Source organism: Urocitellus parryii, chromosome 11, assembly GCF_045843805.1.
Source record: "Urocitellus parryii isolate mUroPar1 chromosome 11, mUroPar1.hap1, whole genome shotgun sequence".
NCBI lineage: Eukaryota > Metazoa > Chordata > Mammalia > Rodentia > Sciuridae > Urocitellus > Urocitellus parryii.
Genome location: NC_135541.1, coordinates 114,641,714 through 114,654,866, shown reverse-complemented (window position 1 = coordinate 114,654,866; position 13,153 = coordinate 114,641,714). Strand labels below are relative to the sequence as shown.

The following is a 13,153-nucleotide window of genomic DNA, read 5'->3' as shown; positions in this document are numbered from 1 at the left end:
TAGTAACCAAAGGAAATTAGTCCATTTATAAACTTTCTTCAGAAAGATCCAGCTTCATAATTTGTTTGTAAGATTTTACATCTTAAAGCATACACGTGGATCTTTGGCTATTTTTTAATCTCTACTTTCATGATGTGTCAGCCAAATTCTGCCTGGAGAAAAGTGTGAATAAATGAGTTTGGCAAGACAAATTTTTTTAAAAAAAGTGTTATCAGAGAAGAGGGAATTAAAACAACTTATCTTGGAAGGCTTTTTTCCTAACTTTTAATAAACAGGTTGTAAAAAATAGAATAGGGTTGTCTATACACTTAACTTAGGTTTACTTAATTATTGTATCAGCAACATTCTCTCTATGTATCCTTTTTCTATTGTATTTCATTACATATAATTATTGACAACTTTAGTATATGCAAACTTAATAGTTAACAAAGCTCTGTCCAATGCATAAGCTCATTAGTTCCTTACATACTTATATAAGTATTTCTAGTCCTATTTTATAGATGAAAATTGAGACAAAGAGGTTGAATAGTTTAAGGACATAAAAACTGTAAGCATTAGAATGAGGACAACAATTAGAGGGATTCTAAGTTAATACAGTGATTTTTTTTCTTCCCATACAGGGTCTTTTTTCTTTATATCTAGTGCTTTTAGATATATTACAGATTATATAAATAGCAAATTATACTTGCCTTCCAAAACCAAATTTTTTGCCAAATCTGCTAGACAGCTTTGGTGGAGTTTTTACCTCAAATTATCTGTTTGTTAAAATTACTTGGTTACAGATTAAGCACTTCATTAAGTTAAATTTTTGTAATACTAAAGAATAACTTAGGGATTGGGGTTGTGGCTCAGTGGTAGAGTGCTTGCCTAGCATGTGTGAGGCATTGGATTTGATTCTCAGCACCATATACTAATAAATAAAATAAAGGTCCATCAACAATTAAAAAATATTTTAAAAAGAATAATTTAACAGTCTAAAGATTTTTAAATATAGCTTCTAATTTTAAAACAAGGAATAGAATAAATAGGCCTTGAAAGTTCTGTTTTTTCAAAATAGTAACTGGAATTATCAATGTGTTGAAAAAGAAATATTTTTGCTGTTTCTTAAAAAGGAAGTATGTTATCCAAAGCAGACCAATTTTAATTTTTGTTTCCTTAGAGCTTCTCATTGAAAAGAGTGGTTTTTATGTGTAAGTGAATTCTCTTATGGATTCTGTATGAGGCATGCTAGATCCTTGAGATCAGAAACTTTTGATCTCAAACTCCTTGTTAAATATGATTTAGAGTTGTATGGTTTTAGGGGATTTAGTCATTTGTTCCTTGGCTCTATGACAGATTGCTTGCTAACATAAAAAAACAGTTTTATGTTTGAAAAATGATTTTTCAATAGTCTATATAACTAAACATTTGCATAGAATAGCCATTGACACAAAGAATAATTTAAAAATATTTATTTTAATTGATACACAATTGAACATGTTTATATGAGGTATTGTGTGATATTTCAGTACACATATACAGTGTGATGATTGTATCAGGGTAATTGACATATCCATCATTTCAAACATTTATTGTTTCTTTGTGCTGGGAATATTCAAAATCCTCTCTTTTGAAATGTAAAATTAATTGTTGTCATACATAGTTATCCTGTTGTGTTATAGAACATTAGAAATTATTCCTCCTGTCCAACTGCATCCCACAAATAATTCTCTCTCCATCCCTCTCCCTTTCCCAGCCTTATTCTAACAAAGCAAACTCATGAATAATATGGAGTCTAAAATTCTCAGAATGAGGGGCTGGGGTTGTGGCTAAGTGGTAGAGCGCTTGCCTAGCATGCCTGTGGCACTGGATTTGATCCTCAGCACCACATACAAATAAATAAAATAAACATCCACCAATAACTAAAATTCTCAGAATGAGGGGCAGATTCATCTAGATCAGGATAGTTTCCCAAGTGTTCATTATTTGTTTATTCTATTTAGTAGTTGTACTGTTTTATAATGTATTTTTCCATATGTAGTTGTTTCATCTCCCTTTTTAGATTGCATTTTGAAAAATAGCCATAGCAAAAAACAACAAAAGTTGTCAAATTACAAGGTAGGCTCATGAATTAATGATTTGATTCTTGAAGAGCTGGCAGTTTTATAATTTAAATTTAGTAATAATTTATGCAGTGTACAATATGTCATTCTTTAATCCTTACAATATTCCTATGAGACAGGTAGAATTATTATCCTCATTTTATAGATGGAGAAACTTTAGCACAGAATTCATTAATTTTTCTATTTTGACATATGTTGAAAGTGGCAGAACCAAGATTTGATCTAAAATAAGTCTGGCACCACTGTTTCATTTCCCTGCATTGCCTATATAAAGCTTTTATATACAAATGTCATACCTTTTAAAGGCATCAACTTGGAGTTTAATTTCATTGCTCTGTTCAAAACATGTTTTGAGTTCCTTTGGGTTTATTTTTCAAAGAGAATGAGACCAAGACAAAGCCCTGTGGAAAACAAAGCCAAGGGCCATTTAAGGAAATAGTGTGGGAGGAACAAGAACTAACAGGTAAATGCAGAGGAAATTATTAGAGATATAGAAGGAGAATTGGAAGAAGGGAAAAAAATTCAACCTGTTTATTTTATTTTAAAATGTGAAGTCAAGGAAGAAGAGTTCAAATGTAGGTGATCAGCACTATCAGATGTTACAGAGAATGAGAAATAAAAAATCCTATTTGGTTTTTGTAAACATAGAAATCATTGGTGACTTGAGATCACATTTATGGTAGAGTAATCAGAACAGAATCCAACTAAAGACAGAAGAGAACAGGAGAGAAATTAGATGGAGAGTTTGGTAAATTTGACCCTTAAGGGAAGAAGAGATAGCCTAGATATAATTAAAAGGAAGAGAACTAAGGGTTTATGTGTCTATTTTAAAGACAGGAGCGCTATAAAGGTAGAGTGTTAGATAAAGAGATTATCATGATTGGTTTATATACATATAAATGTAAAAATAGAGTTATTTTATCCTTGACTAATGTTCTGAAGGAAAATAAATAAGTTAGTGTTTGTTCTTCATGTGTATTAATGTTTTTCTGTTTAAAACAAAGCATGGAGAAAGTTGAAGAACAATTTTTGTTAGTTTATTTGAAATAGTACTACAAAGAAAAATGAAAGAGCATATGGATCTAAAACCAGATTTACAAAAATAGAATAATATTTAAAGTGTTCCTTGAGAATCAAAAGTTTTCCAAATCTTGAAAATGGAGACGGTTTTTAATAATGGCAATGAGTTTTTAAAACATAAAAGTTGATAGAACTGTTTCTAATTAAATTTATTTATAAATAGTCTTAGAATTTTTTCTCATATAAAGAAACTGGCAAAGTAGTCTATTAAATCATTTTACATTTAAAAAGAAATTGTTACAAGTTTTTGATGATGTCACAAAACTATGGAGGGAGCAATTATTATAGTTAGAAAAACTTGATAATTTATGATCTGACTCATGATTAAGGTCTGAAACACTCATGTCATTTCCTCTCATTCCCCTATATGCAATGACTTGTTCATTTTGGATCCTGAGTTGTTTAACTTTTGATATTAGCAAATCTGAACACTGACACTTAGTTGGTTTTTCCTGAAAAATCTTAAGGCTAATGATTGTGTGATATTTATTTTAACACATTGCTGGTAATCCACAATGGAACTCTTTTTGGGGTAGACTTTGAGGTTGTGTCTAATCCATAATATGGATATCACACTTTAAGCCAGCAGGATGGATGATGAGCTGCAAGCAGAAGAGAATACTTATGTATAAAAAAATACCTTTATTTTTTAATATTTTAAAAATTGTAGATGGACACAATAGCTTTTATTTATTTATTTTTATAAATAAATAAATACTTATGGAACCTCAGTTCCAACTCTTGGAAACTGGAAAATTTATAAAAACTTGTAGAATAAATTATCATTTTTAAACTATTTGGCATGGTCTTTGTCATTCTCAAATAAAACTTTAATTTTGTGCTGTTATAATCAGTAATATTTGAACATTTAGTGTTGTTCTTGAATTTCTATTCCATTAACTAATGAGGAGTTAGGAACTATAATTCTGTGTATCCAAGAATAAAATATATGGCTGATTTGAATTTAATTCTTTGCTACATGAAGTAAAGATTCATTATTTAATATAACATAATTAAAATTAATAGTAAAATTTTATATGCCATGCCAATGCTGTGTATTCTTTAAAGTAAAGGTTAGGTTTTTTAAAAAATTTTTTTAGAAAACAAATATTTTTGATATATATAAAAACAGTATTTAACTGTGCATTTTATAAGTTTGGACAAGTATATGTCTGTGAAACTATCACCATAGTCAAAATAATTAGCATGTCCATCATTCCCAGAAGTTTTTGATTTCTTCATATCCTTCTTGTTCGTTACTGTCCTCTGTCACCAGGCAATCACCCTTCTTTCTGTTACTATAGTTTACATTTTTTAGAATTTTGTATAAAAGGATATACATATTCTTCCAGAATAATTGAGATTTATCTACATGGTTGCATTTCTTTGCTGTTTTGGTATAGTGTTTCTAATTTGTTTCTTCATTCATTTTACAATTTTTGGCTACTACATGTAAAACTATTATTAATATCTATAAGTCTTTGTAAAGAATATGTGCTTTCATTTGTGTAAATATGTAGAACTGGAATGGCTGGGTTATGTAGTAAGTATATATTTAAGAAACTGCCAAACTATTCCCCAAAGTGGTTGTATATTTTACATTACCACCAGCAGTATATGGGAGTTCCAGTGCCTCCATACCCTGGCCAACACTGACATAGCCAGTCTTTTAGATTTTAGGGATTCTAAAAGGTGTGTAGTAATATCTCATTGTGGCTTTAATTTTAAATTATTAACATTTCCTTAATGATTAATAATTTTGACTATCCTTTTATGTGCTTATTTGTCATCTATATATCATCTTTGGAGAAGTCTCTGTTCAAATCTTTTGTTCATTTTTTAAAATTGACTTATTTTCTCATAATTGATTTGGGAGTTATTTTTGTTCATTTGTTTGTTTTGTCCTGTTTTGTTTTAGCAGCTTGAATCAAAACCCATTTAGTATTTCACAGTTTCTGTGGATCAGGAAGCCAGGCACAGCTTTTGAGTTTTCTATTGCAGGGTTTAATCTAGGGGTACACTATTGCAGGGTTTAATCTAGGGGTACAATCTCATTTCAAGATTCAACCAGGGAAGGATCCACTCCTAAGTTCACATGATTCAACATCCTTGTGGGATGTTGGACTGTTTTTTGCTGTCAGTTGGAGATTTCTCAGTTCCTGCTTCCTGGGTCTCTTCAAAAATCAGCTCACAACATTGCAAACAGCTTCATTGAAGCCAGTAGGGGCATGTTGGTGCATTCCTGTAATCTCAGTTACTCAGACGGATGAGGCAGGAGGATCATAAGTTTGAGGCCAGTCTGGGCAATTTAGCAAGAACCTGTTTAAAAATAAAATATGTAACTCAGAGGTAGAACCCTCTTGGTTCCATCCCAAGTAATCTCCCCAAACAAACAAACAACAACAACAACAAATGCAAGGAGAAGTTTATGTCTGCTAGTTTATTATAATTACAAAGGATTCTGATAACAATCATGTGGGAGAGACACATAGGACGAAGTATGTAGGCGGAGCATGAAGCTTCCGGGCACTTCCATGTGTTCAGCAATCCATAATCTTTGAAAGTTCTTTTTATATTCCAGATACAAGTCTTTTATCAAATATGTGATTTGGAAATATTTTCTCCTGATTTTTTACTTGTCTTTTAATTTCCTTATCACTGTTTTTTAAATAGAAGAAAATTTTAATTTTGATGAAGTCTAATTTGTCAGCTTTTTCTTTATGGATTGTGTTTTTGTTCTCTTAAGAAATACTTTGGGGGCAGGAATGATGGTGGGATGAGATGAACATCATTACCCTAGGTACTGCACATGTGGTGCAACTTTACATTTTGTGTAACCAGAGAAATGAAAAGTTGTACTCCACTTATGTATAATGAACTGAAATGTATTCTGTTATCATATATAACTAATTAGAACAGTTTTAAAAAAATCTGTAAATTAGGTCGCTCTCTCCTCCCCTTTGCCCTGCCGTTCCTCCCTCCCTCCCTCCCTCCTCTTCCTCGGTGAGGCGCTCCTCCGGCAGGCAGGCAGCATGGCGGCCGTGGAGACGCGGGTGTGCAAGACGGACGGCTGCAGCAGCGAGGCCAAGCTCCAGTGTCCCACCTGCATCAAGCTGGGCATCCAGGGCTCGTACTTCTGCTCGCAGGAATGTTTTAAAGGAAGTTGGGCTACGCACAAGTTACTACATAAGAAAGCAAAAGATGAAAAGGCAAAGCGGGAAGTGTCTTCCTGGACTGTAGAAGGTGATATAAACACTGACCCCTGGGCAGGTTATCGATATACTGGTAAACTCAGACCACATTATCCACTGATGCCAACAAGGCCAGTGCCAAGTTATATTCAAAGACCAGATTATGCTGATCATCCCTTAGGAATGTCTGAATCTGAACAGGCTCTTAAAGGTACTTCTCAAATTAAATTACTCTCATCTGAAGACATAGAAGGGATGCGACTTGTATGTAGGCTTGCTAGAGAAGTGCTGGATATTGCTGCTGGGATGATTAAACCAGGTGTAACTACTGAAGAAATAGATCATGCTGTACACTTAGCATGCATTGCAAGAAATTGCTATCCTTCTCCCCTGAATTACTATAATTTCCCAAAGTCTTGTTGTACTTCAGTGAATGAAGTCATATGCCATGGAATTCCAGACAGACGACCTTTGCAAGAAGGTGATATTGTTAATGTGGACATCACTCTTTATCGCAATGGTTATCATGGGGACCTGAATGAGACCTTTTTTGTTGGAGACGTGGATGAGGGAGCACGGAAATTAGTTCAGACCACATACGAGTGTCTTATGCAAGCCATCGATGCAGTGAAACCTGGTGTTCGATACAGAGAATTGGGAAATATTATTCAGAAGCATGCTCAAGCAAATGGATTTTCAGTTGTTCGAAGCTACTGTGGGCATGGAATACATAAGCTTTTTCATACAGCTCCCAATGTACCCCACTATGCCAAAAACAAAGCAGTTGGAGTGATGAAATCGGGTCATGTATTTACAATTGAGCCAATGATTTGTGAAGGTGGATGGCAGGATGAAACCTGGCCAGATGGTTGGACTGCAGTGACAAGAGACGGGAAACGGTCTGCTCAGTTTGAGCACACGCTGCTGGTAACGGACACTGGCTGTGAAATCCTAACCCGGCGACTTGATAGTGCGCGGCCTCACTTCATGTCCCAATTTTAATTTCTCCTAAGATGGCACATCTCAGTAATGCCTTCTTACTGTACTATGCATTTTATTGAGAGTACAGAAAGGATGAGGCAATTTTTTATCACTTGTTTTGTTTTGACTATAGATAAGGAAGGACACAGCATTTGATACGTGTCTTCAAGAGCTTGTCTTGGGTCTGAAAAAGCTGAGAAGAATAAAGGAAACCTTGTTCAACTCCTTTCAGTACCCCCTCCCCATCCCGGCCCCCGTCTCATTCTCTGCACACCTGTTTTCTTATTTGCCCCTTGAGCACTTTTTCTTAGACCTGCTTCTATAGTTGCTTTAATCACTGCCACAAACTGGCTATCAGGAGCCAGCTGCTTTCCAGGCGAATGTTGAAGATGAGAATCCTTGAAACTTTAGCAACACATGTTGCTCTAGATTTTTTAAATTATATATATATATATGGAAATATATATGCATACATTTTAAATTCCATGTATGTAATTACCGAACACTATGTGACCTTGGTTTGGGTTGATTCTGCTCTGACAGGGTTTTTTGCTGTCATAAGTGGATCTATAGTTTGTAGAGATTTAATTCCTAGTTGGGAATTGGCCTCCTCCCTTCCTAATGCTAATTATTTATCCTGGTAATTGTGTGTAGGGAAGCACTCACTCAGTGAGACTTTCTTTCCAATGTGGACTCTGTGTCAGTGAATGAATGTGGTAAAATTCACTTTAGAAGAAGGTTATCAGGTTTTTTAAAGTCTAGTTTATGACAAAAATAGCTATGCTCCATGTGGTGGCTGGCTGTTGCGGGGCACAGGAATTTGTAATACACTATTTCAGACCTTTATTTGGTCAGAAATGGGAGGTAGAAAACCTCCTTTTTTCCCCTCTCTTTTATTTCAAGGGCATACCTTGAAGATACTCAGAGAAGGGTGGAGGTTGCACTGTAGAGGGTGATGGGTAAAGAGTTCTGAGATGTCTCTAGCTGTGAGCACAGTAAGTCAGGTGGGCTGTGAGAGTAATCCTGACAGTGAAGAGAAAGGAAATTTGAGTACTGTAACCTGCAGTAGGGATGCAGCTGTCCTTGGTTTGCTGGGAATTAAAAAATAAAAATAAAAAAACCGCCTCACCTATGCTTAGTTGACTCATTAGCAGTGACCTCAGCTGCCCAGTGTCTGTGTTCCTTTCAGCAACTGTCCAAATAGAAGTTTATCCAGTAAAGACGAATCAGATCATCAAGTCCTTATTAGCATGTACTTGATTACTGGGTATCTGATAACTTTCTGGTAATACAATTTGATGCCACTGACACATATACTTGTAAGAGAACATCTTTCCCAGAGTGCCTCAGACCTTATTGCTTTAAGAGAATTATGATATGTTTTCATTACTTTTATTATTTTAATGATTTACTAAAGTGACTGAATCTGGTATAGACTTTTTGGGGGTATGTGTGAAGTTTTTATCAATCTGTAATATTTGTGAATGGAATGCCTTGTAATATGGATGTTAATATAATGTGTAAAGGGAGATTAAAAAGTTTGATTATCCCACCAAAAAAAAAATCTGTAAATTAAAAAAAAGAAATATTTGTCTAACTCAAGGTCACAAAGATTTTTCTCTTATGCTTTTTATTTTAAAACTTTTATGGTTTTACCTTTTATATTCAGGTCTGTGATCCATGAGTTAATTTTTTATATGGTTCTAGGTATGGATCAGAGTTCACTTTTGCTTATGAATATACAGTATTGTGTGATATTCAGTACTGTGTTTTCATCCAATAGCTTTTTTTTAATATTCATCTAATATCCTCTAAAGGAAAAATTAAAGCAAAGCCAAGTTAAAAAGATTATACCAGGTTGTCCATTTTCCTTGGTTATCCTTGTAAGTTTGCATATTCTGCTTTAACTTTGTAAAACAGTATTCTGTGATTGAACTTCTTTAATCTCCAACTTCCAGTCTTTATACTTAACCAATGAAATGTTATTTATATGTTCTTTGGGAGCATAACATATACTATAGATAATTATAGCAAAAATGTAATGGGTAGCGAAAGATATTGCCGAACCAAAATTCTGAGGACCAGACAAGACACACATGTGCCTGGATAGATCGGTGCTAGGAAACCCAGAAAAGTAGTGAAAGAGGAACTAAATATAAGGTTCTTATAAGAAATGTCTGCTACTTGTTTAGTGGTTTGTTTTCCTTAATTTAGTTTAAAAAAGGCTTTATTATCAGACTTAGAATGAATCTTTTAAAAATGTATATTATATATTTATACATATATATATATATATTCAATGCACTGGCTTAAAGAGTTAAAAAAAGTAAAAAATATAGTTTTTTTCTATAGCATTATGCAGTCTTATTTAGAACAACAACAACAAAAAACAGTTTTTCCATTCAGCTGTGAGTCCGCTTTTAGTTTAGTGGGGAAAAAAATGAAATCTGGTGGGGGGCGTGGCTGATGCAGCACTTTTCTGTAGACAATCATATAACATGGGCTTTGGAGTCATATAAATCTAGATTTTTATCCAGCATTGTTCTACTACTTACAAAAACTTAAGAACTTTAGGGATATACTATTCAGAGCCTCAGTGTTTTTACCTCTAATACAGTATATATAAATAGTTACCTCTTCCTGGCTTGTTGAGAAGTCTGAATGAAATATTAAACCAAGTACTGCCATAGTTCTTAAAACAGTAGGTATTCAATACATTGTTTATTTCTCTACCTTCAGTGAATTGACCTTTGAAGCACAGGGCTACTATATGAAGAACTCATAAATGATTAGGGGAGAGTTTTTACAGGAAAGGTAATCAGAAATTTGAAAGGAACAGCTCTTTCCAAACAGAAAGATAGCTAGAATCTTTTTCAGTAGTCTGTAACTTCTTCTAGTAGTCTTTCGAAAAAGTGATTTTGGAGTTTTTAAAATGTTTCTTGTATTGATTCTAATTCAACATTTGTTTCACATGGTGTCTACAGAAAGTTTAGAAGTATTACAGTATCACAGAAAACTGAGTAACAGCACATATAAGTTTTCAGGGTTTATTCAATTAACTAGATCACATTCATTTGATCACATCACATTCATTAAGTGACATCAGATGATAATTGGAAGAAACCATGTAGTCTTTTTTAAAATAATATTTTCTTAGTTGTAGATAGACACAATACCTTTATTCATTCATTCATTCATTCATTCATTCATTTAAATGTGGTGCTGAGAATTGATTACAGGGCCTCAACACATGCCAGGCAAGCACTTTACCATGAGCCACATTCCCATATTGACATTAGATAGGAGCCACATAACATGTGTCTTGAGGGCTGGAGATGTGGCTCAGCGGTAGCGCGCTCGCCTGGCATGCGTGCGGCCCGGGTTCGATCCTCAGCACCACATACAAACAAAGATGTTGTGTCTGCCGAGAACTAAAGAATAAATATTAAAAAAAAATTCTCTCTCTCTCTCTCTCTCTCTCCTCTCTCACTCTCTCTTTAAAAAAAAAAAAAACAAAACATGTGTCTTGAGTTCATCCAGAAGATGTAATAAACACTGTATTGTACCACAATGCCAACTTTTATAGTTTTCTTTGAAATATTAATAACTTACACACATAATCATATAGGTTTTAAAAAACTACATCAGCATAGGTTTCATAATTGTTAAATAGATATAATAGCACAAGGTTTTGAGTCTTATTTTTTTTCAAGAGTCTTATAAGATGATTTGAATTCAGATTATAAAATAGTTAAAGTCTATTCTGGTGAAGCAATTTAACTTAGTCCTGAGGCTTTGGGTCTGCTTTCTAGTTAAATATTTTACTCAAAAATAAATTTTGTAAGTATATATGATTACCTATTAGGTTGCTGGTTATTTAAAAGGTACTGTTTTCTTAGTATTATTTTTTTTTGGCCAATATTTGTCTTATGGGAACCAAAAAAATTCAAAATAAATTGTTTATTTGTAATTTTTTATCTTTAGTTCAGTTTTATGCAGTTGAACTTGGTTCTAAAATATAAAATTTGGGAGGCATATTTTCTATCTACCAAAATGTGAATCTTCATTTTATTTTGAAATAAACACTTCTGTTTTAAGAATGTGAATGGTAGTAGTAAATACCAAACTCTCCCTCCCAATTTTTTAAACTACTGGTACCTTTTTTATTTAAGAGAAAACATAAATATGAGATATTTTCAGATCATAAAAGGTTTCTGTTTTTGAACCTTTTAAGAATGGATTTTATTGTTCAAAAAACTATAGTCATTCTAAGTTGTGACTGCCTTTTAAAATACCCCCCTTACCACCCCACCCCTGCCCCCCACCCCCACCCCCACACACACAAGGGAAAGCTTTTCCAACTGTGACTATTCCCAAAGAATTATTTAATTAAGATTTAGTCAATTCTATTGTGGTTATTCCAACAAAGTTTCACTGAGTAGCCATTATGTTCCTGGATGCTCTCTCTGCAAAGAATCTGGCAATGGACAAAAACAAGCCCTTATTTTCCAAAAGTTTACAGTCTAGAGACAGACACTAAACTAAACATACAAATAAATATGTGATGAAATATCAGTTTGTGATAAGTGTTAAGAAAGAAAATCAGAGTAAGAGGCCAGAGTGATTTTAAGTGAACACTGAGAAATTACAGGTTTTTTCATTTGAAACATGAATTTTTTGGCTTGTCTTTTAAACTTTGCTTTTGTCTATTTCTTGGTGAGATTTTCTAAAAGAAATTAACAATTCACTGTACATATTTCATATACTAATTTAAAAATCTAGCTCCAACTAGTGAATTTAGCATTTACCAAAGGAGATGTCTACAGAGGAATAAAATCTTTGGTTAATCACTACTTTACTTTTAGCAGTAAAGTCTGCAGCTCATGAAATTTATAATTCTGGAGTGGTTTCAGCTTGCACCAGCCCCTGGGGAGCCTGTTGATACAGCACTGAGTTACAGGTTATTATTCAGCTGTAGAAGTTTAATGCTTAGACATTTTTTTTTTTTACATCTTCCTTTCTCAGTCAGTTGAAATCTTGTATTTTTGCCAAATAAAACAAATCTCATACTAATAAGAAGCTAAAAATAAACAGTAGGAGCATGAGTCAGAACCAGCATCACCGTATTCCTTCTGTGTACCTCTCTGGTACTCCGCAATATGTTCATTTTGCACAAACATGTAGTACTGCATAACTACTGTTTTACAGATGGAACATTGATTATTTAAGTGAGGTCTATTTTTTAGAAGAAAGTAATACTGTAACTGAATAGTAACTGGTAGAATTCTGGCCTGTTACCAGAATGTGAAGCTCTGCATGCAACTGATGAAAGAAAAAAAGAAATATATTTCCTACTTTTCTGTTGAAAGCCCTAAAGAGTTCAATCTGGATACTGCTCTTAGATCTCCAGAATGGATTTTTATATGATTTAGCATAATTCAGCAGTTTTTCAAGGGGGAAAACCCACAAGTTGCTCGAAAGTCCCATCTCTTCTGCTCTTCAGGTCCTATCTGTGAAAATCTTATCCTGTCTTGCTTTTTTGTTTTATTCATGCAGTAAACTTTCATTGAACACGTACTGTTACCAGACATTGTGCTACCATAGAATATATAAAAACAAGCTAAAATCTTTGTTCTCAGGGAATTTAGAAAAGTGGCTCATAAATCCAGAATTACAACATTTGAATAGTATCTGTAAAAAAAGATATAATAACGAATGCCCCGAGATTACACATAAAACTACTACTGTTTATGAAGCACTTATTGTCCTTGATGTTTTATATAAGTTATTTCATTTAAT

At 33.6% G+C, this 13,153-nt stretch overlaps 1 protein-coding gene and 1 pseudogene across 3 annotated transcripts in view; both read left to right on the top strand.

The window, feature by feature from the left end:
• Atf6 (activating transcription factor 6) overlaps positions 1 to 13,153 on the top strand; it is a 208,009-nt gene that overhangs the window by 109,964 nt on the left and 84,892 nt on the right. The gene's annotated exons all lie outside the window — the stretch shown is intronic.
• Positions 6,167 to 8,609, top strand: LOC113176895 (methionine aminopeptidase 1 pseudogene; annotated as a pseudogene).